This window comes from Trematomus bernacchii, unplaced genomic scaffold (genome assembly GCF_902827165.1).
Source record: "Trematomus bernacchii unplaced genomic scaffold, fTreBer1.1, whole genome shotgun sequence".
Taxonomy (NCBI): Eukaryota; Metazoa; Chordata; class Actinopteri; order Perciformes; family Nototheniidae; genus Trematomus; species Trematomus bernacchii.
The window spans coordinates 572464-593282 of NW_022987606.1; the positions used below are offsets into that span (position 1 = coordinate 572464).

Consider the following 20819-nt stretch of genomic DNA (forward strand, 5'->3'; position numbering starts at 1 on the left):
GCAGGTGAAAGAACGATACGTGGAAAGAGGGTTTTCTTGCAAAAATAGACAGGCGTTTTATTCTCAGCCTTCCACATTATTCCACAGAAACAAAAACTGCATGCCTGGTGCTGCGTTCACCAGCAAGGAACAAACACCAAAATGCCCTTTCCCCTCTCTTCCCAACCACATTTATAGGAGACTGCCCGCCTTCCCAATCCAACCTGGCCAATCAGGTCATGGTTCTGAAAGCGGAGTGAAGGGTTAAATACAAAATTAAACACTGTGGTCTACATTTAATACAATCCTAAAGGCTTAAGTAAATTCATAATTGCATCAACATAAACATTGTACCTTCAAAAACAACAAGTTCTGCTTAAAACGGATAGTTTTTAACCTAATTGACACTCATAAAATCACTCATTTCCTGACCAATCACGTCCAAGACTCCGCCTACTCATACGGCACACATAAGGAGTACTTTGGAGGCGTGCTCCCCCTTTGAGCAGTGACACAAAATGGCTTCCAGGTCTGAACAAAGGAAATGGTGATTACTTTGTGATTGTGTGTTTTACAGACTGACAAATTAATTTAGATGCACTTTACTAGTTTTTCTATGTAAACTGTTTTTATAACTTTAACTGAAATAAAGACAACTCTGAAGAAACATGTACCACCTTTCTTAACAAACAAATTGTTAAGCCAAAATGTTAGTGAGGGAGTGTGTGCGCTTCATCACAAGAATAAACAAAAAAAGATTGGCGACGACTAGCAACCAAGATTTCGACTTCAGAAAAAACGAAGGTGGCAAAGACCAATATGTAACGTGGCAATCACTTCCTGAACACCCAGTCTATCTTCTGGAATTATTTTGCATAGGAATAACCAAGATGGTGACAACCAAACAAACACAATATAGACAACCAAAGTCATTCCTTAGTTTTTGTAAAACGAAGATGGTGTGGACTGATTTGCAGAATTCTGACTTTTTTCCTGAATCCTGACTTTTTTTTAGCAGAATATGATTTTTTTTCAGAATTTGAAAATGAAAACTGACTTTTTCCTGAATTCGGACTTTTTTTTGTTGAATTCAGACTTTTTTTCAGAATTTGGCAATTTAGAACTTTTTCAGAATTTTCATTTTTTTCCTGAATTCGGACTTTTTTTCAGAATTCGATTTTCTTTCTTCAAATTCCGACTTTTGTGAATTCTGACTTTTTTCCACAGAATTTTTCTTCCCAATAATTTTTCTGAATTTTGACTTTGTAAAACGAAGATGGCGTGGACAGATTTAGCAGTTTTTTAGTCATATATACTTGAGGAGATGTTGTTGCTGATGCGCTCAAGCTGATATTCTGTTCGCTGTAACGTGTTTCTTGTTGCATTAGAAACAGGAAGTACTCAGTTTCAGGTGAACAGCCTGCAGGTGTGTTTCCTCTGCAGGTAACACTTTGATTCAGCAAACAAAGCATCTGAAGCGGGCGGAGGGAGAATCCACCGAGAGCTCGGAGAACAGATGCTTCGTGTTTTATTAAATATTCAGGACCTGACAAACTCTTCTTCACGGAGATACAAATATGTGTTTCTCTCTTCAGCTGCAGGAAGTAGAGATGATGAAGAAGAGGAATTGTTGTTCATGTGAGACAGGAAGTGACTCTGACATCTGATTTATTGGTGTTATTATATTTTATAAAGTCACTGACTGTTCACCGGGTTTTCATTTAGCTGCTTCCTTAGTTTGTTTACATGGTGTGAAGGAAGAGTGATCAGATCCACAAGAGCTGCACATATAAGTCTTTAAATCAACTTAAATGGTTAGGGTTAGGGGGTTAGGGTTAGGGGGTTAGGGTTAGGGTTAGGGTTCGCTCAACCTGAGCAATAACAGTTCATGGCGAGTATGGCAAATGAAAGTTGTAACAAGCAGTAGCGCTGAGCAAAGTCACTAGAACGCAACCACACACTTATAAAAAAACACACTTTATAAAGTCAGGCAACACTAACCAGGCTTCGTTTGATTCTGTTTATTTGTACCCTACTTTGACCATCCGTTCGCTGTTATTGATCATTGTGGAGAGCAGGCAGACGTTTTGTTTTGTATTATAGCAGCTGGATGGAATCAATACATGGGCTGCACAGGTTGTCATGTCCGACTATCACAAGTAGAATCATAATGAAAAACACGCCGGTAAAATGTGCCTGTAGAAAACGGCTTAGCAAGTAGTCAGTTTAGCTTCGGTTGCTATGCTAACATCACCCAATTTATACCAGAGAAACTTTCATAACAGCGTTGTGATGCCAAACGGCGAGCAGCACTGCAGCGGTCGGTAAATGCCGCTGAAGCACGTTAATAAACAATGAACCACGGCACTCTGGAGAAAAGTATAAGGGTTGAGAAGTAGTCATTTAATTTAATCTGGCTATGATTAAAAGCAACACGATCATCGACCCGACGCCGTTCGGGAGAAAATCAGTGACGTAAACGGTGACGTCATGGCGCAGCAGCGGCAGCACCAGTCGGGCTCTGGGCGGTGTGAACAAAACGGGGGCTGAAAAGAAAAACCGGTTCCGAACCAGAAGAGCGCAGGAGGAGCTAGAGGGGGCATCAGATACCGTTTCTTATTGAGAATTTACAGTATAGATGCTTTTTAATATTTTTATTAATAATCCTTCACTTCATCTCCTTCCAAATACAGCAGCTGTGTTTCTTCAATCTGTTTCCAAGTCTTCAAACTTTCTGCAGTTTTTATTAATTCAGCAGCTTTTTGTTATTCTTGACTCAATTATTAATTATTTCCTCTGGTGTTTTTTTTTAAACTCACGAATACAAGATGAGAAGTCGTAGCTGGAAAAGCCAGAGGAAAAACCCAGAAGGGGCTTAAAATCCTTCTGGAGGATTCAGAGAAAGCCCTGCAACGACTTGACGACAGACAATCAACGAGCAAAAAAAAGGCCTGACTTTTTCCCTGACATTAAATATAAAATTCCCTTGAGTACGGGAGAGCATCAGGGACACACGAGGAAAGATAGTTGATATCTGACCAAAAGTGGTTCTGAGATTAAAGTCAGAATTCTGCTTTGTTTTCCAGAAATCTGACTTTTTTACAGAATTTTGACTTTTTCCAAGCATTTAGAAAATGTTCTGGTTTCTTTCTTTTTTTCGAATTCAGACTTTTATCCTGAAATTCGACTTTTTTTCATATTCAGATTTTATTCAGAATATCGACTTTCTCCCAGAATTTAGACAATTTAAAAAATGTTTAAATTTTCAAATTCTGACTTTTTTAAGAAAATTTGATTTTTTTCAAATTCAGACTTTTTCCCAGAATTTGAGAAATTTGACATTTTCCCAGAGATGGGCATATTTTCACAATTTTATTTTTGTCTTAGAATTTTCGTGAATTCTTACTCTTTTGTAAATACTGATTTTTTTCTGAATTTAGATGTTTTTACTGAACTTTTACTATTTTCTGAATTCTGACTATTTCCCAGAAATTTGACAATTTTCAAGTTTTTTTTTTTCGGAAATGTTATTAGCTTTGACTTTTTTCCCAGTAATTCTTTTTTTTAATGTTACGGTACGTCCACACGGCAGCGTCGTGTGCTTCAACGGAGACGCTTCCCATTCACTTTGAATGGGGTGACGTCAGGCTTTGCCGAACTGCATTGTGGTTCCGTCGCGTCACTTTTCCTCCGTTGCTCGCTTCAAAAGTTGAGAAAAGTTCAACTTTTCAAGCGTCGACGGAAGCGCCAGCCAATCAAATCACATGCCAGTACAAGTTCTAGCCAATCAAACCGCGTGCTTGTGTGTCCAGGGCGGGAGATTCATGTGATTGGCTGTTGGTCGCACGCCAGACACGGCCACCGGCAAGCTTCAACGCGAAGCTGCCGTGTGGACGTACCGTTAGACTCTGTGGTCTCTGTGTTAACCTGCAGATTATACTGTACTTTGATTGTTGATGACATCAATACACTGCAGGTACACACTACAGGTGAGGAGGGTAAACCCCTTCATCACTGACATTAACACAATTATATAAGTTTTCTGAAATGCTACATTTAAATATGCGAATGAGGCGTTATGCAATGCTGACTGTCGTAGGAGACTTAATTCAGCAGAATGAAGAACAATTAATAAATATCTGGATTATTCATGCCGTAAATGTACAGCTCAGGGGAGTATGTGTGAGTGTGTGTGTGTGTGTGTGTGTGTGTGTGTGTGTGTGTGTGTGTGTGTGTGTGTGTGTGTGTGTGTGTGTGTGTGTGTGTGTGTGTGTGTGTGTGTGTGTGTGTCCAGCTTCTTTCATGCAAGACAGAATTCAATTAAGAGATGATGTAGTTTTAGAGTCTTCAGTTTGGCTTTGACAGCAGAGAGATTACAGTGTCTTATTCACACACACACACACACACACACACACCCACACCCAAACCCACACACACACACATACACACACACACACACACACACGCACAAAGTACAATTAAATTGAAATGTGTTTCCAGTATTAGCGTTTGGCTGCTTAAAACTTTCAGTACAAATCACCTGATGATGTTGTGGACAAATTAGCATATCAAACACAGTGTGTGTGTGTGTGTGTGTGTGTGTGTGTGTGTGTGTGTGTGTGTGTGTGTGTGTGTGTGTGTGTGTGTGTGTGTGTGTGTGTGTGTGTGTGTGTGTGTGTGTGTGTGTGTGTGTGTGTGTGTGTGTGTGTGTGTAAGCTGCTCTGAGTTGTCAGTAGACTCTGTTCCTCTTCGTCGGGGAAAGACGGATTTGTCGCCGTCTGTTTCTGATGAACGAGTGCTGAACGCTGTCAAGGTGTGTGTGTGTGTGTGTGTGTGTGTGTGTGTGTGTGTGTGTGTGTGTGTGTGTGTGTGTGTGTGTGTGTGTGGGTGTCTATAAACAGACATGGTGTCAGAGTCTGGGCTAAATCTGAGCAATAGCTCTGCAGCACTGAACCTGTTCATGATATATTTGATAGTTGTGTACACTCTAGGCTTGATGCAGCCCTTCTAAACTAATGTTACTTTATATATACACATGAAAAGGGAAATTAGGTGTTTAATTAAAAATTAGGACGTTAGTGTTTAATTTAGTGGGAATGCTGATACAGCATTCCAACTATATGTTATGCTACGGACAAAATTGTTATTATTATTCCGCCAACTTATTTTGGCCCTCTTCTCCTCCCACATTCAACATCGCAGAAACTCCGTTCAAACATCAAAACGTTCAGCTCGGTCGGGAATTGCAGGCTATTACTTTTATCATTCATAACTTTCATAATTCCAGAGATACATCCCATAATTCATCACATTTTTAACATGGAAGTCAATGGAGACATTCTTCAGACTTCAACAAATCTTCATGCGACTTCAACTGCTAACTGTTCATTCATACTTTCACTCAGAAACCTCATTCCAACTTTAAAATGTTACACATCTTTCTGACATTATTCGTGTAACACAACTTTTAAATCTGATTCTTACTTTTAGAGATATTAAATATTGTTCAGACCTTGTTAAAGAGGTTTTCTTCAGATTTTAACATTAACTAGAGTGCGTGATGTCACAGCTAGAGTGTGGGAAATCTTGAAATTTGCCTTCATATTTTCTTTTAAAACTGCCATAATTCCCAAACCCTACATTCCTGAGACATCATTTTTCATGACAAACGTAGGAAAACATCTCGTAGCTTGAAAAATGACAAATAATTAAGCAAAAATAATTAAACAAAATGCCTCTTGAGGGCATGAAGTGACAAAAACTTTCAACATGTCTCCATTAAAGCCCATTGTAATTTCAGGCTGATATTTCCTCACAGCAGCAGCCGCACACCTTTAGTTAAACTGCCAAAAAGGCCACATTATTAACCCGAAAGTACACACAAATTACACTTCAGATACTCAACTTCCTTGACATGCTTCACGTTTTGAAATTTCACAGATATCCGTTACGGTTCTTCGACAAAACGTTCACATGTAACAGGTTTATCTCTCATTTAGAACAATGGAAACCATTGATCTCTACAGAGCTCGTTAGCTCAACTATAAACACCTGTGTCATGGAACACGATGATGTCATCACTCCAACTGACATGCTCAGAGCAGCATACTTCAGATAAAGGTTAATGGTCCTGCCCTCCACAGCTCTACGTCAATTATGGGGTGTCATCATCATATGCCGAAGATCAAGAGGGCGATCAAGAGAAGAGAGAGAGTAGTGTAACCTCCTAATGTAATGTATAACTCCTATGAAAATGTTTAAAAAGTGCTCAAACTTCACATGTGTGCTAACAGTCCAGCCATGAAGACATCTACGGGACAGTTTTGAGATTTCTTCAAATGCCGTTGCCATGGCAACACAATGCTCGCCTTGAAACACGGTTTTCTCATAACTTCAGTGAAAATACTCCAAACAGCCCAAAACTTCACAGGTTTGGTAACGATGCAGCCATCAATGCATCTAAGCGTATTATGGGGTGTCATCAAATGCCGTTGGCATGGCAACAGATCATTCGCCATCAAGTTAGTTCAAAAGTTTGCAGTTCAAATATTCTGCTGCTTTTCCAAGCCTTTTACTTTCTTTTCTTCTCTCATCACACATTCAAGCCCCCAGTGTTCATGTATCATTTCAATCTAAATTATTCACTTTCTTCTTACACATTACATTTCGGCATAGCAGTTTAGCATCAGCTTTTCAGCATAAAGCATTCCCACTAGCAATTTCTTCAGGAATTGCATTCTCTAGTTATTATAAGTAATTCCTCCTAACCTCTAGTTAAAGGCAGCTTTAGGGCTGGTGCAGATAATGGAATGTGACTGAAAGATTGTCAGTTCAATCCCCAGAGAGGCTAGAGGCTCTCTCATAGTCATTAGTCTACGTTGTGTACGTTAGTGTCTAAGTACCCCAGCAGGTCGGGTCTGTTTATCCTTTTATTTCCCTCTTTGTTTTAAAGTTTTTGATTCTTGTAAAGGCCAGTTTTTTTTGGTGACTGCGTGAGGAAGTTATACAACTTTATTTAGATTAACCACGTGATCACAGACGTGAGAGGAAGTGATAAATGAAAAGGTAACGCGTCAGAAATGTCCGTTTGAAATGCGTTTAAGTGGCTAAAGGAAGCTGCGACACACACACACACACCCACACCCACACACACACACACACACACACACACACACACACACACACACACACACACACACACACACACACACACACACACACTTCATTTCCATGTCAGAGTCCTAGTCGCAAAAGGATGGAAACAGAGTGACGGTGCTAAAAAATCTAATTTAAAATTACTTTATGTAAATGTTTCTGTTTTAAAATACTGCAGCCTTTACAGAAATGTACAGAAATGTACTGCAGTACTACACACAGTACATATTATCATGTTAATACACACACAAACACACACACACACACACACACACACATACACACACACACACACACCACACACACACACACACACACACACACACACACACACACACACACGTCATATGTCACACAGATTGTAGCTCAGCGCCGTTCATCCTCATCCTGCTGAGAGGGTGGAGCAGTGTGTGTGTGTGTGTGTGTGTGTGTGTGTGTGTGTGTGTGTGTGTGTGTGTGTGTGTGTGTGTGTGTGTGTGTGTGTGTGTGTGTGTGTGTGATGAAAAGAAGACGCTCCATCATCATCATTAGGTTACATAACTATTGACCGCCATTACCCCCTTGTTACTGTCAAATATAATTCATTGTATATCTGTGAGTGTGAGTGTGTGTGTGTGTGTGTGTGTGTGTGTGTGTGTGTGTGTGTGTTGGCGTCCAGCCGGCGCCGTGACTCACACACTGACAGCATCCGATCAATTACAGCCAGAGATCAGAAGAGACGACCACAGATCAATGACCATTACTGTGTGTGTGTGTGTGTGTGTGTGTGTGTGTGTGTGTGTGTGTGTGTGTGTGTGTGTGTGTGTGTGTGTGTGTGTGTGTGTGTGTGTGTGTGTGTGTGTGTGTGTGTGTGTGTGTGTGTGTGATATTCCTGTCTGAAATGAAACGTCGCTGCAGGTTTATTTCTAGGAGGATTTAAAAGTGTTAGCATGAGAAGAGATGAAACTCCAGAGGAACTTAAGAGAGTAAATGTTTACTTTAACAGCCGTTAACTTTCATTCTAATTAAACCTATAAACATGTATTGTCCTTTCCTTGCAGTTCTTTAAACTGTATAGAGGTGTTTCTTTACAGGGTCCATTAGACTCCTTTGTTTACTTCTGGAACATCACTTTATAACAGGCATGGGCAAACTAAGGCCTGCGGGCCATATACGGCCCGTTGGGCTTTTGAATCCGGCCCGCCGAATATTGGTACAAAATTGTCCAAATTATAGTAAAGACCGCATTCATTTTGCCTTTTTCCTGCAATACCCGGCATTTCAGTTGATCCCACTAGATGGTGCACTCTAGACACAATTTACCTTTGCTGGAGTCTGGTCTATTCTCTCAGCTGGCCCCACTCGGCAACCCGGCAAGAACCAAATACTTCACGCTTACATTGGAGGAGGTCGAGATTATCCTGAGCAATAACAGTTCATGGCGAGTACGGCGAATACAAGTTGTAACAAGCAGTAGCGCTGAGCAAAGTGACTAGAACGCGACCACACACTTATAAAAAACACTTATATAAAGTCAGGCAACACTAACCAGGCTTAGTGTGATTCTGTTTATTTTACCTTACTTTAATGACCATCCATCCGTTCACTGTTATTGACCATTGTGAAGAGGAAGACGTTTTCCTTTTGTTTTGTATTATTGCAGCTATCGGATGGAATCAATACATGGGCTACATGTGGCCATCACAAGTAAAATCATAACGAAAACTACGCCGGTAAAATATGTGTGTAGAAAACGGCTTATGCCACAATATGATAGCAACAAGTAGTCAAGATAGTCTGATTAGCTTTGGTTGCTATGCTAACATCACCTGTAGAATGCCAGAGAAACGTTCATAACAGCGTTGTGATGCCAAACAGCTTTCAGACTAAAACACATTCACTGATGGGGATGGGGGATATTTATCAGCTGCTTGTGTGACAGTCAGACAGTGAAAACTTTCCAGCGGCCGCTACCGCTGCCGCGAGTTAACGGGAGAATAAACTCCGGTAGACGAGCAGCACTGCAGCAGGCAGTAATGCAGCTGAACCACATTAATAAACAATGCACCACGGCACTCTGGAGAAAAGTATAAGGTTGGAGAAGTAGTTCTTTAATTTAATCTGGCTTCGTATAATTAAAAATTACCCGACGCAGTCCTCTATTGATGTTGTTGTGAGCGGTGTTGCGGAGAAAATCAGCGACGTAAAACGCTGTGTGTTTAATAAGAAGGCACGTAAACGGTTACGTCATGACGCAAACGATGACGCAATGACGCAATAATTCACCTTTGAACCTAATTCACCTTTGAACCTGCATCTGTAACAATGAGTGGACCAAAGAAAAGGAAAGTCAACATTGAGTGCCGAGTGTATAATGAGGAGCGGACAGCTAAATATTTTTTTACCGATCTGCTACTGGCCCGGCCCGTCTGTCAAATTTTAAAACTCATAGTGGCCCCCGAACCAAAAAGTTTGCCCACCCCTGCTTTATAACCATCCTGCTCCTATTGGCTATCACTCCAACACGTGATAGGCTAAGGGGCGGGACATCTCTGAGCTGGTTGACAAATCACAACAGAGCCGGCCAGCTAACCAATCAGAGCAGACTGGGCTCTGGTTTCAGACAGAGGGTGAAAAGAGGTGCTGACTTTTTCTCAAAATCAAAGCTTTTTTCTGACAACCTAAATATTCTGACGTCTTAAAAATGTGACTATTTTGTCTCAAATCTCAAAAATCTATATTTTTTATGAAAATCTCAAAAACAATTTAAATGTTCTGAAATCTCAGAATTCAGATTTTTTTTAATTATTTTTTTATCTCAAAATATCCCAATTTTGACTTTCTACAAACCTCTGATTCAGAGAGCCTCACACGGGGGGCCAGACGTGGGAAAGTTAATTTAGACTTTTCTTCATTAAACATTTTCTGTTTTTAGTCCATGATGTTGCTTCAGCTAAATATCCCTTTCAGTTGGGTCTATAAACAGAGGCTTTTCCTGTGTGTGTGTGTGTGTGTGTGTGTGTGTGTGTGTGTGTGTGTGTGTGTGTGTGTGTGTGTGTGTGTGCGTGTGTGTGTGTGTGTGTGAGTGTGAGTGTGAGTGAGTGTGAGTGTGTGTGTGTGTGTGTGTGTGTGTGTGTGTGTGTGTGTGTGTGTGTGTGTGTGTGTGTGTGCAGTTTAAATGTAAATCACATTCATTACTGCGGACCGACAGTGAAACGCATTGATTTGAGACGCCGACCCGCGGCTCCTAACAAGGGAAGTGATGTTGCCACGGCGATATCTGACAGCTCGTCAATAAGTCATCTCTGCAGGTACCACCAAATTACACTGGGTTTCAATTCAACCACCACCACAGAAGAAGAAGACTCCTCTGATGAGAGATAAGATAAGATAAGTTAAGATAAGAGAGGACTTTATTTATCCCCAAGGAAATTGTTGTTCCAGAGTTACAAAAACACAACAAACTCAGCAGCATGATAATAAAACTGTACTAACAGTGCAGTAAAGAGAGCAATTCAATATCTACAGGAAACACAGACGGTCACATCATTAATGGAAAATACTTTACAGTGACGAGCAGTGCAAAAAAACGTAGTAGCAGATACTTAATTACACGTTATTATAGAACATTATTAATAATAATAATATTGCACATGTTGTATAGCAGAGTGTGTAATGATGGTATTTATATTGAACGTGTGGAAGTTCTCAGTTCTCTAGCCTTTACTGATGGACGTGGACCAGTCGTCGGCTTCTGGACAAACGAGACTATTCTCTTTATATTTAAATATATTTAGGGATATTGAAAGTATTGAATTAAATGGTACACTGAATAATTACATCAGCTCCGGTTAGCAGTGGTTAACAAACACAGAACTCTAACTGGATCACTTTAACATTAGTTAAGCAAACGTCTAGTGTTAGGGAATCATTTGCTTAGGTATTCAACCTTCGACACAGTTCATCATTTTCTCCTCTCACTGTCTCCTTTCCCACGACATAGGTCTACGGCCTGGGGTTCTGCTGCTATCTCTCTTAAGGAGGAGCAGCTTGGGCGCATTGTTGTTGCCAGCTTATGACCGAGCACAAGCCGCCATGAGGTCGTTTACTGTTCAGGGACGCAGGTTGCCTGGCGCACATTCTTTTCTATGGACGAGAGCTCTAGTTAGATTCAGGGTCCATATTGCTTTAGTCTCACTGATAAAGAATGTTGATTATTTCACTCTGAACTAGTTAAAACCTCGAGCTACAGAAAGAGTTCTTCAGAATTGGTTGTGGCATCTCAACCGTGTGGTCAGACCGTGGCCCGTGACATGTCTTGTCAATTCTCCGGCCGAAGCTCCAAATAAACCGTCAGTGTTTGCCATCAAAGCTCCAGCTCTCCTCGTCTCTCTGAGTCCTGTTTCCAATTGCTTCAGACGTTTCCCCCACATCTAGGACCTTTAAAGGTGGGGTAGGTAATTTCGGAGAAACCAGCTCGAGTGCGCTAGAATTTGAAAATACACAACCGGAGAAAATCTGCCACTTCCTTACAGAGCCCCTCCTCCAACACACACGAACGCGCACATGACCAATGAGGGCACGAGATAAGTTTGTGCACAGATGGAAGGCTGACAGGCAGGTAGGCCATCCAGTTATTTTAGCCGGGCCGGCTAAAATGATTGGTCGTGCTTTTTACAGTACTACGGCTTCCACAGATGACATTTATTTATGGATTTTTTGTCAAAGCACTTCAGATATTCATTGCTATCGGGATGTTAAGAGCATTCCATGGAATATAACAAAAAGTGTATCTCGAGCCGGTTTCTCAAACTTACCTACCCCACCTTTAAGTGTATTACTGTGAATAATAGTAATGCATTGTATTTTTGAGACGCATTTCAAGGAATGAAAGATATTCTCTGACGGTAAAACAGAGAATACATACTGAGAAGACCGATAAAGTACACCAAAAAAACTGTTCTAACACATTGTCAAGTCCGCTAAAAACCATATCACAGTTAGTGATCAATCATTTATTATCTGCAGAAGTTATTATATCATAAAACATGTAGTTCAGTTACTCTATTACGTTTCTTAAATATAAAGGAAAGTCCTCAGGAGGAGTTCAAACTAACTCAACATGTTATTCTGTTTAAAGTGTGTTTCAGTGTGTTTGTGAATGATGATGATGATCTGTTGTTTGTATTATTGACATAGCAAAGGATCACTGGAGGATTTGTTGTTTTAAGTATTTGATAGAAACTGATTCACATTATATAAAGTCAATATAAAAATAGCTTTTATTTAGAGTTATTTCCATCCTCCAGTCCTCTGATCTATAAATATATATATATATATATATCTAAATATAAACGCAGTTCAAACGAGTGGATATAAATATTCTGACATCGTCTCTTTTTATTCTCTTCGGTCTGATCTCAGGACGTCTTCAGATTCATCGCCACACTCTTCCATTGTGATCATTTTTGTTTGTTTCTGTATTGCTTGAACAACTAGTTTGGCGATACTCTATCTGCGACGTCAACATGCCGATAAAGCTTCTTCAAATGTAATCTCTATTATCATTTTGTGAATCACTTTCTAAAGGTTTTCTTTGTGATACATTACGATATACGTTATATTACGATACGATACATACAAATACGGTAGGATACGTTATATTACGATACGTTGCAATATGATCCAATGCATTTCCATACGATAGGATACATTACGATACAATATACGTTATATTTGTATACGATATGTTACAATAAGACACGATAAATGACAGTACAGATGATCGGATACGTAAGAAAACACTTTCTGATGTTTCTTCATTCCCAGCAGCTCCGTTTAACATCAGCAGAGATATTTAGACCAGAACCAGACGAACATCACTTCTCTCTGAAGGCTTCAGATCATCAGAGACGTGTTCTCTCACATGTTAACAATCTACATGTAGAAAACACGTGATCAACATGTACTCTGTTCTCCATGCAGAGAGCAAAACAGGACAGTTTCCTGCGTGTGACCGGCTCCATACGCCATCACACACACACACACACACACACACACACACACACACACACACACACACACACACACACACACACACACACACACACACAGGAAGTTGGACTCACCCTGCGGTGGCGGCGTTTTCACGGCCGGCGCTGAGGCGACTCTTCCTCAGGAGAACAACTCTTCTTCCTCACCATCATCTTCATCAGTTCGTGTTAGTGTGTTTCTGTGTGTGTGTGTGTGTGTGTGTGTGTGTCTCAGTGTGTGTGTCTCTAGGTGTGTGTTGTCCTCTCGCTCGCTCGCCACTCTGCCTCCGACTCTCTTCGAGGAGATGCTGCTGGCTGCTGTGTCTCGTCGCCCGTGGCAACAGGTTGCTATAGCGACGGACCGGCGCCTCATTGGGTGATGATGGAGAGGGGGGAGGGGGGGGGGGGTGTTTACATCAAAGTTCAGGATAATGTGGTCATGACAATAAAAGCTTAGTTGGATTAAATCTGTGTGTGTGCGTGAGAGAGAGAGAAAGTGTGTGTGTAAAAAAGGAGAGAGAGATTGTGTATGTGTGTGTGTGAGAGAGAGAGAGAGAGAGAGAGAGAGAGAGTGTGTGTGTGTGTGTGTGTGTGTGTGTGTGTGTGTGTGTGTGTGTGTGTGTGTGTGTGTGTGTGTGTGTGTGTGTGTGTGTGTGTGTGTGTGTGTGTGTGTGTGTGTGAGAGAGAGAGAGAGAGAGAGAGAGATAAAGTGTGTGTGTGAAAGGCAGAGAGATAGTAGGTGTGTATAACATATAAAATGATATGGAGGACAATTAATAATAATAATAATAATGAAGGGATTATAATTAGTGTGTATTTTAGTGTAGAAATATATGAATTACCGCCCCCTGGTGGAACAACTGTGTAATGGAAACTGTTATTAAATCACGGCCAGCAAACCCTATAGGATACAGTTTATCTGTCGTGAGTTAACATTTAAATATATAGAAATAAATACAAACTGCATCTCCTCTGCGTTGACGGGGAACAACAACAATTGTTTTCAATTAAAGAGGAGACTGTAATCACTGCAAACCTGAAATTATCTCAAACACACACACACACACACTGTGACTGGATGTGTGTGTGTCACAGCTGCGTTATTACAGGGTGTGTCTGCAGCTGTGTGTGTGTGTGTGCGTGTGCGTGTGCGTGTGTGTGTGTGTGTGTGTGTGTGTGTGTGTGTGTGTGTGTGTGTGTGTGTGTGTGTGTGTGTGTGTGTGTGTGTGTGTGTGTGTGTGTGTGTGCAGTAGTGATCACCTCCTCTAGTGTGTGATGTTCAGGTATGATGTGTTTTATGTTTCTAAATATATTTTGATGAACAGTTGGTGTTAAAGGGATTTTATTCTGAATGAAATGAGATGAGTCAGAAAACAAAAGTGTTTCTATCGAACTGACGGTAAATCTGACTTAAAGGAGCATTTCTTATTCCAACACATCAAGTCTAAATGGCCCAGTTGTCTGTCTGTTAGCGAGCAGCTCAGCAGAATAAATGAAGCCTGACACATCAAATAATAGTCAGAAAATTCTAATCTTTTGAAATGTAGGTGTTTATTGAACCTTTTAACAAAATACAACAAACAAATATTTGGTCATTATTTACATATAGGATTTTTTTTTGTATCATATTTGATACGTCAGGCGTTTATGGCAATTTATTGAACAACACAACATCTCCTTTTGAAACAAAAACAAATTTTGAACAACCCGAACCAACAGGCTATATAAATACTGAGTATTTCTTTGCCATCTAAAAGTACATGCAAACACAAATGATGTTGTACTCTCTGACTTGGTCAATATAACAGATTATGATAGCCAAGGAATTGTTTTAATTTGTGTTCACACACACACACACACACACACACACACAGACAGACAGACAGACAGACAGACAGACAGACAGACAGACAGACAGACAGAGAGAGGTTCCAGGTTGAATTGAGGCGAATATTTGTCATTGTTCAAATGATAATAAACAAACATATAAAGCATAGTTGTCCACTCATATGTTGATAGAGTATTAAAAACTTGAAAAATATCCCTCTAAGGTACCTTTACAGATGGAGCGTCTTATTTCAGACAGTTTGAAACGCGAGGGTCGTGATTGGTCCGTGATTGGTCCGTGATTGGTCAGTGATCGGTTCGTGATGAAGAGCCGGCCCCCAGTCTGACTTGATACCGCCCCCGTGATAAATAAATTTAATTATTGTGAAGCCAGCTGCAATGGATCATTGATCCACCAGGGGGTGCAGTGGGGTTCCACACTGGAGCTCATGTGAAATCAACTTCGATACAGTAAACTGGATGTTGTGGTGCCGAGAGACGGGAGTCGGACGCGGGGTATCAAAAGTACAAGCTAAACTTTTATTTAGCATCTGAACACACATGTAAACAACTTCATGCCCGGGAAGCGAAGACCGGCGGAAACAGCTGGTCTGGTTCACTAAAATGTCCGTGCGGAACAATACCCCAACCCATAGATCCGTGGGTGAATAATGTCAATCACCACAATGTACAGTATGTCTGGTACTAATGTATAGCGGATCCATATGTCACGGATAGGATCATAGTCTGTGCTAAATAAGACATGTAATCATTTACAAAACATCACCATGTTGTTATTTAACAAAATAATGTTGTTTAGTCGAAAAAAACGAACGAGAGGAAATGCAGCCGGCTCTCGATTTTTAATCCTAATTTAATCATCATCTTCACCACGATCATTCATGTTTATGTTCGCCGAATTGACATGAAATCACTGACAAATATGAATATACTGTATTCAACTTCATTAAAATGTTATTAACGTGGGGGTGATGTAGGAGCAGCGACATGTGAGGACGCAGTTTTCTGAGCTCTGCTTGGAAAGAACATTTAAAAAGTTATTTTCGCCTCTTTTCTCGCTCCCGTGGGGCAAATGTGTCTCTAAAGTGTTCAGCTATCTAAAAGTGACCGTGTTTTCATTTGGTTGTACATAAAACTCTCAAAAAATGCCGAAGAACCAAAGATTGAAGCCAGGCCCAAACGCCACGGACTCGCCTGAGAAAGTCACGGCCGGGTCGGCGGAGCCGCTATCGGATACACAGACAATCATGGTCGCCCTAAAGCAGACTGAGCAGTGTGTGCTAACTAAGATCGACTCAACGGTGACGGCGGCTGTAGGTGAATTGCACACCAAAATAGACAACTTGTCGAGGGACTTAAGATCAGAAATCTGCAATGTGCGCACAGAGTTTGCTAAGGTTGTTGAAGATGTTAAGAAGGAGAACGCAACTTTCGTAACGCGCATTGAAGACCTTGAGGAGGGGGCTAATTGCTATGCTAACCGGGTAGTGGAACTCGAGGCTAAAGTTACTACGCTGTCCTCACAAGTAAACAGGTTGGTGGACAAAACCGAAGATCTAGAGTCTCGACAACGGAGAGATAATTGTCGACTAATCGGTGTGGCGGAAGGGCTGGAAATATTCGACCAGAGAAAGCCATAGCTCAACTACTGCAGGATGCTCTGAGCCTGGACTGCACACCGATGCTTGACCGTGCACATAGGGGCTTACAGCCGAAACCAGCTGATGGGGATGCCCCGAGGCCGATCATCATTAAATTCCACTACTTTCAGGAGAAAGCAGATATTATACGGAAAGCCATGGGAGCGGGGCCCATCTTCCACAACGGCAAGCGTTTCTACATCTACCCGGACTACACGCTCTCGGTGAGGAAAAGGAGGGCGGCCTTTACTGAGGTCCGGGGGCTGCTGCGCAGATGCCCTGGTGTGAAGTATGGTCTTGTGTATCCAGCCACACTTCAAATCACAACCTCAGCTGGTGAGCAAAAGTCATTTGAAGACCCAACCAAGGCAAGGCACTACATTGAGACGGATTTGCACCCGCAGGACCCGGAGGGAGAGTGATAATCAATATTGGGGCCATGACAGGTACTGTTGGAGCTGCAGGATAATGTCACAGCCTGTGTCACAGTGACTAAATGTTTGACTGTTAATTACACTACAGTTGGTTGCGCTTTATGTGTGGACTATGGACAATGATGAGTCAGGGAAATGACAACAATGCAGATTTTCTTAAGTTATAGCTGTTTGTATCTCCCAACTGTAGGTATTTAAGGCTGTTTTAAGTTATGACCACATAAGTGCAGCAATGTCGGTGCTATGAGAGGGGCCATGTTTCATCTAAATTCATATTGTTCTGCCCTTGCACAGTTCAGTTGAGAGTTTAGGCTAGTCTTGACGTGTTATATGCCTAAGAGTAGGATGAGTGTTTGTAGGGCAGTCTCAGGTTTTAAGAAGACCAGCCCAGGGATCCAGGATGGTAAGAGTTTATTTGTTACTTTTTTAGCTTTTGTCTGTTTTATGGTATTTTTTTGTTTTTTTATTGTTTCATGCCTTAACCCAAGATTGCACATATGTGTTCAGATTTTGCCAGCTTTCATGTCCAGACCATGTATCCAGTGGCAGAGTTATGGCTCCTGATGCTGTAGACAAACAACAAGGTGCATTCTCTTTCATCAGCTGGAATGTCAAAGGCCTAAATAACATGGTGAAACAGAGTAAAATATTTGCCCATTTAAAATCATTGAAGCCGGATGTGATGTTTCTGCAGGAAACACATCTGAATATTAACTCCCAAAAGAGACTAAGATGCAGTTGGATTGGACAAGTGTATCATTCACGTTTTGATTACAAAACCAGGGGCACAGCAATTTTAATTAGAAAGGGGATACCTTTTGAACTCTCTGAAATAATATCTGATCCCAACGGTAGATATATTGTTGCAGTTGGCAGGTTGTTTAATACTCCTTTAATATTGGCTAACATCTATGGACCAAATTGGGATGACTCAGTTTTTCATAAACTTATTTTCAGCTCTCCCTGACCTCAATACCTATAAATTGGTATTGGGTGGTGATTTTAACTGCGTTCTCCATGCCCACCTTGACAGATCCAACCCTAGACCTAATAGTACCCTGTCAACATCTGCGATAGCTATAAACTCCTTCCTGCGCTCCTGTGGCCTATCTGACCCGTGGCGGGCAAAACATCCTAATACTAAACAATTTTCGTTTTTCTCCCCTGTCCACCATAGCTATTCCAGGATTGATTATTTCATTGTAGATGACCAATTACTTCCCTTAATCCCCAGGAGCCAGTACCACAGCATTGTGTTATCAGACCATGGTCCAGTACAAATGGATATGATGTTTCCTGGTAATATAGCACCCCAACGCACCTGGCGTCTAGACCCCCATTTGCTTTCATATGAACACTTTAAAACTTACCTCAGTGACCAGATTGACTTTTTTCTAGAAATGAATGACACCAAGGATATTTCGAGGAGTGTTCTATGGGAATCCCTAAAAGCTTACATCAGGGGACAGGCTATTTCATACACTGCACATAAAACCAAAGAGCGATCTAAGAAACTTAAAGAACTGACACACAGCATTGCAGATGTTGATAAACGGTATGCTCTCTTGCCCACGGCAGATCTTTTTAAAGAAAAAGTACTGCTTCAATCTGAATTTAACACACTTTCGACGTGGAGAGCTGAAAAAAATATTTTAAAAACTAAACAGGTTTACTATGAACATGGGGACAGAGCAGGAAGACTCCTTGCACTTCAGCTTAAGCAGCAGGCGGCTGGACAGACGATCCCAAGGATCAATACAGGTGCCGATTCGGCTTCGCATAATCCCCAAATAATTAATGACCAGTTTAAGAAATACTATTCTACTTTATATCAATCAGAGGTAGATGTTAACTCGTCTGGAATTCAGTCGTTTCTGGATTCCTTACATATCCCAAAACTTTCACCAGACTCCCAGTGCTCCTTGGAACAGCCATTAACGGTTGGAGAAATAGAAAACGCAATCAGACTGTCTCGTACAGGGAAGGCACCAGGTCCGGATGGGTTTCCCATCGAGTTTTATAAGGAATACTCCTCAAAACTTGTGCCGGTTTTAAAATCGGTATATGAAGAATCACTGGTTAATGGTAAATTGCCACCAACACTCTCTCAAGCGACAATTTCAGTGATATTGAAAAAAGACAAGGATCCCTCACAGTGTAGTTCCTATAGACCAATCAGCCTTCTTTGCTGTGATTATAAAATATTAACTCAAGTCCTTGCGCAGCGATTAGAAGCCTTTATTCCTACCATTATTGATAAAGACCAAACAGGTTTCATCTCTGGGCGACATTCATTTTTTAATGTACGGCGGTTATTTAATTTATTATTGTCCCCTAAATCCACAGTGCGGCCTGAAATGATCCTGAGCCTTGATGCTGAAAAGGCGTTTGATAGGATCGAGTGGAACTATCTTTTTGCTGCCTTGGAAACATTTGGACTGGGACCTGTTTTTTGTAAATGGATTAAGACAATATATTCAGCCCCTACAGCCGCTGTTAAAACAAACAGTCTTATTTCTGAGTATTTTATGCTCCACAGAGGAACAAGGCAGGGATGCTGCCTGTCACCCTATTTATTCGACATTGCAATTAGCAATTGCTATCAGAACGGACAATCGGATTAAGGGCGTTTCCAGGGGCAACACAGTGCATAAAACATCTCTATATGCGGATGACCTACTTCTGCAAGTATCAGACCCAAGAGAAAGCATGCCATATGTTCTCTCCTTGCTGAAGACATTTGGGAGCATTTCAGGTTACAACATTAATTTGTCAAAATCTTTACTGTTTCCTCTCAATGACTTGGCAAGGCTGGAGGATTATGGTCACCTGCCCTTTAGGATTGAAAATGAAAAATGTACTTACTTGGGTATTGAGATGGCAGGCTCGGTTAAGACTGTTTTTAAGTACAATTACAAATCTATCTTGGAACGCACCAAGAATGATCTAGATAGGTGGTCAAAGCTACCTGTCACACTAGCAGGGCGGATAAACGCTGTGAAAATGACAATATTGCCCAGATATTTGTACCTGTTTCAGATGATTCCGATTTTCATCCCAAAATCCTTTTTTGCCCAACTAGACAGCCTTATCTCTGCGTTTATATGGAATAAGAAGCCTGCACGCACAAAGAAGGCAAATCTGGAGAGGGTCAAATCTGAAGGTGGTTTGGGTCTACCTAATTTCCTATTTTATTACTGGGCAGCTAACATTGCTAAACTCACATACTGGATTACCACATTTGCAGACAAGGAGGGCCCAATATGAGTCCACACTCCCAATTTCCCCAATCTCATTTTTAACTGCCCCCCTTCCATTGAATGTTAAAGTAAGTGAGTTTAACTCAAACTTAGTGGTCCAAAACTCAATTAAGATCTGGGGTCAATTTAGGAAACATATGAATCTGAAAACCATATGCAGTTTCTCGCCAATAATGTCCAATCACCTTTTTACACCATCCCGTTTGGACATGGCATTTGCTGTTTGGCATAGAAGTGGCTTGGTCTTTTTTCAAGATCTTTTTAGTGACGACAGTTTTGCATCCTTTACACACTTGTGTAGGGATCACAACATACCAAAATCTCACTTTTTTAGATATCTCCAGGCTCGGTCTTTTGCGTCAAAACATTTTCCAGGATATCCATGTCCACCCTCTAAAGATCTAGCTCACTCGGTTCTTAATGTGAATCCATTTAATAAAGGGGCTGTGTCCAAAATATATACATTGATTCTGAATAACTGCCCTCCCACAT

At 41.0% G+C, this 20819-nt stretch overlaps 1 protein-coding gene across 1 annotated transcript in view; it reads right to left on the reverse strand.

Moving 5' to 3' along the window:
• The window catches only part of LOC117482777 (cortexin-3-like), a 22660-nt gene extending 9222 nt beyond the window's left edge, over positions 1-13438 (reverse strand). The window contains exon 1 of the mRNA XM_034130958.1: positions 13242-13438. The gene's annotated coding sequence lies outside the window, so the exon portion shown is untranslated. The remainder of the gene's footprint in view (positions 1-13241) is intronic.
• Between the last annotated feature and the right edge of the window lie 7381 nt (positions 13439-20819).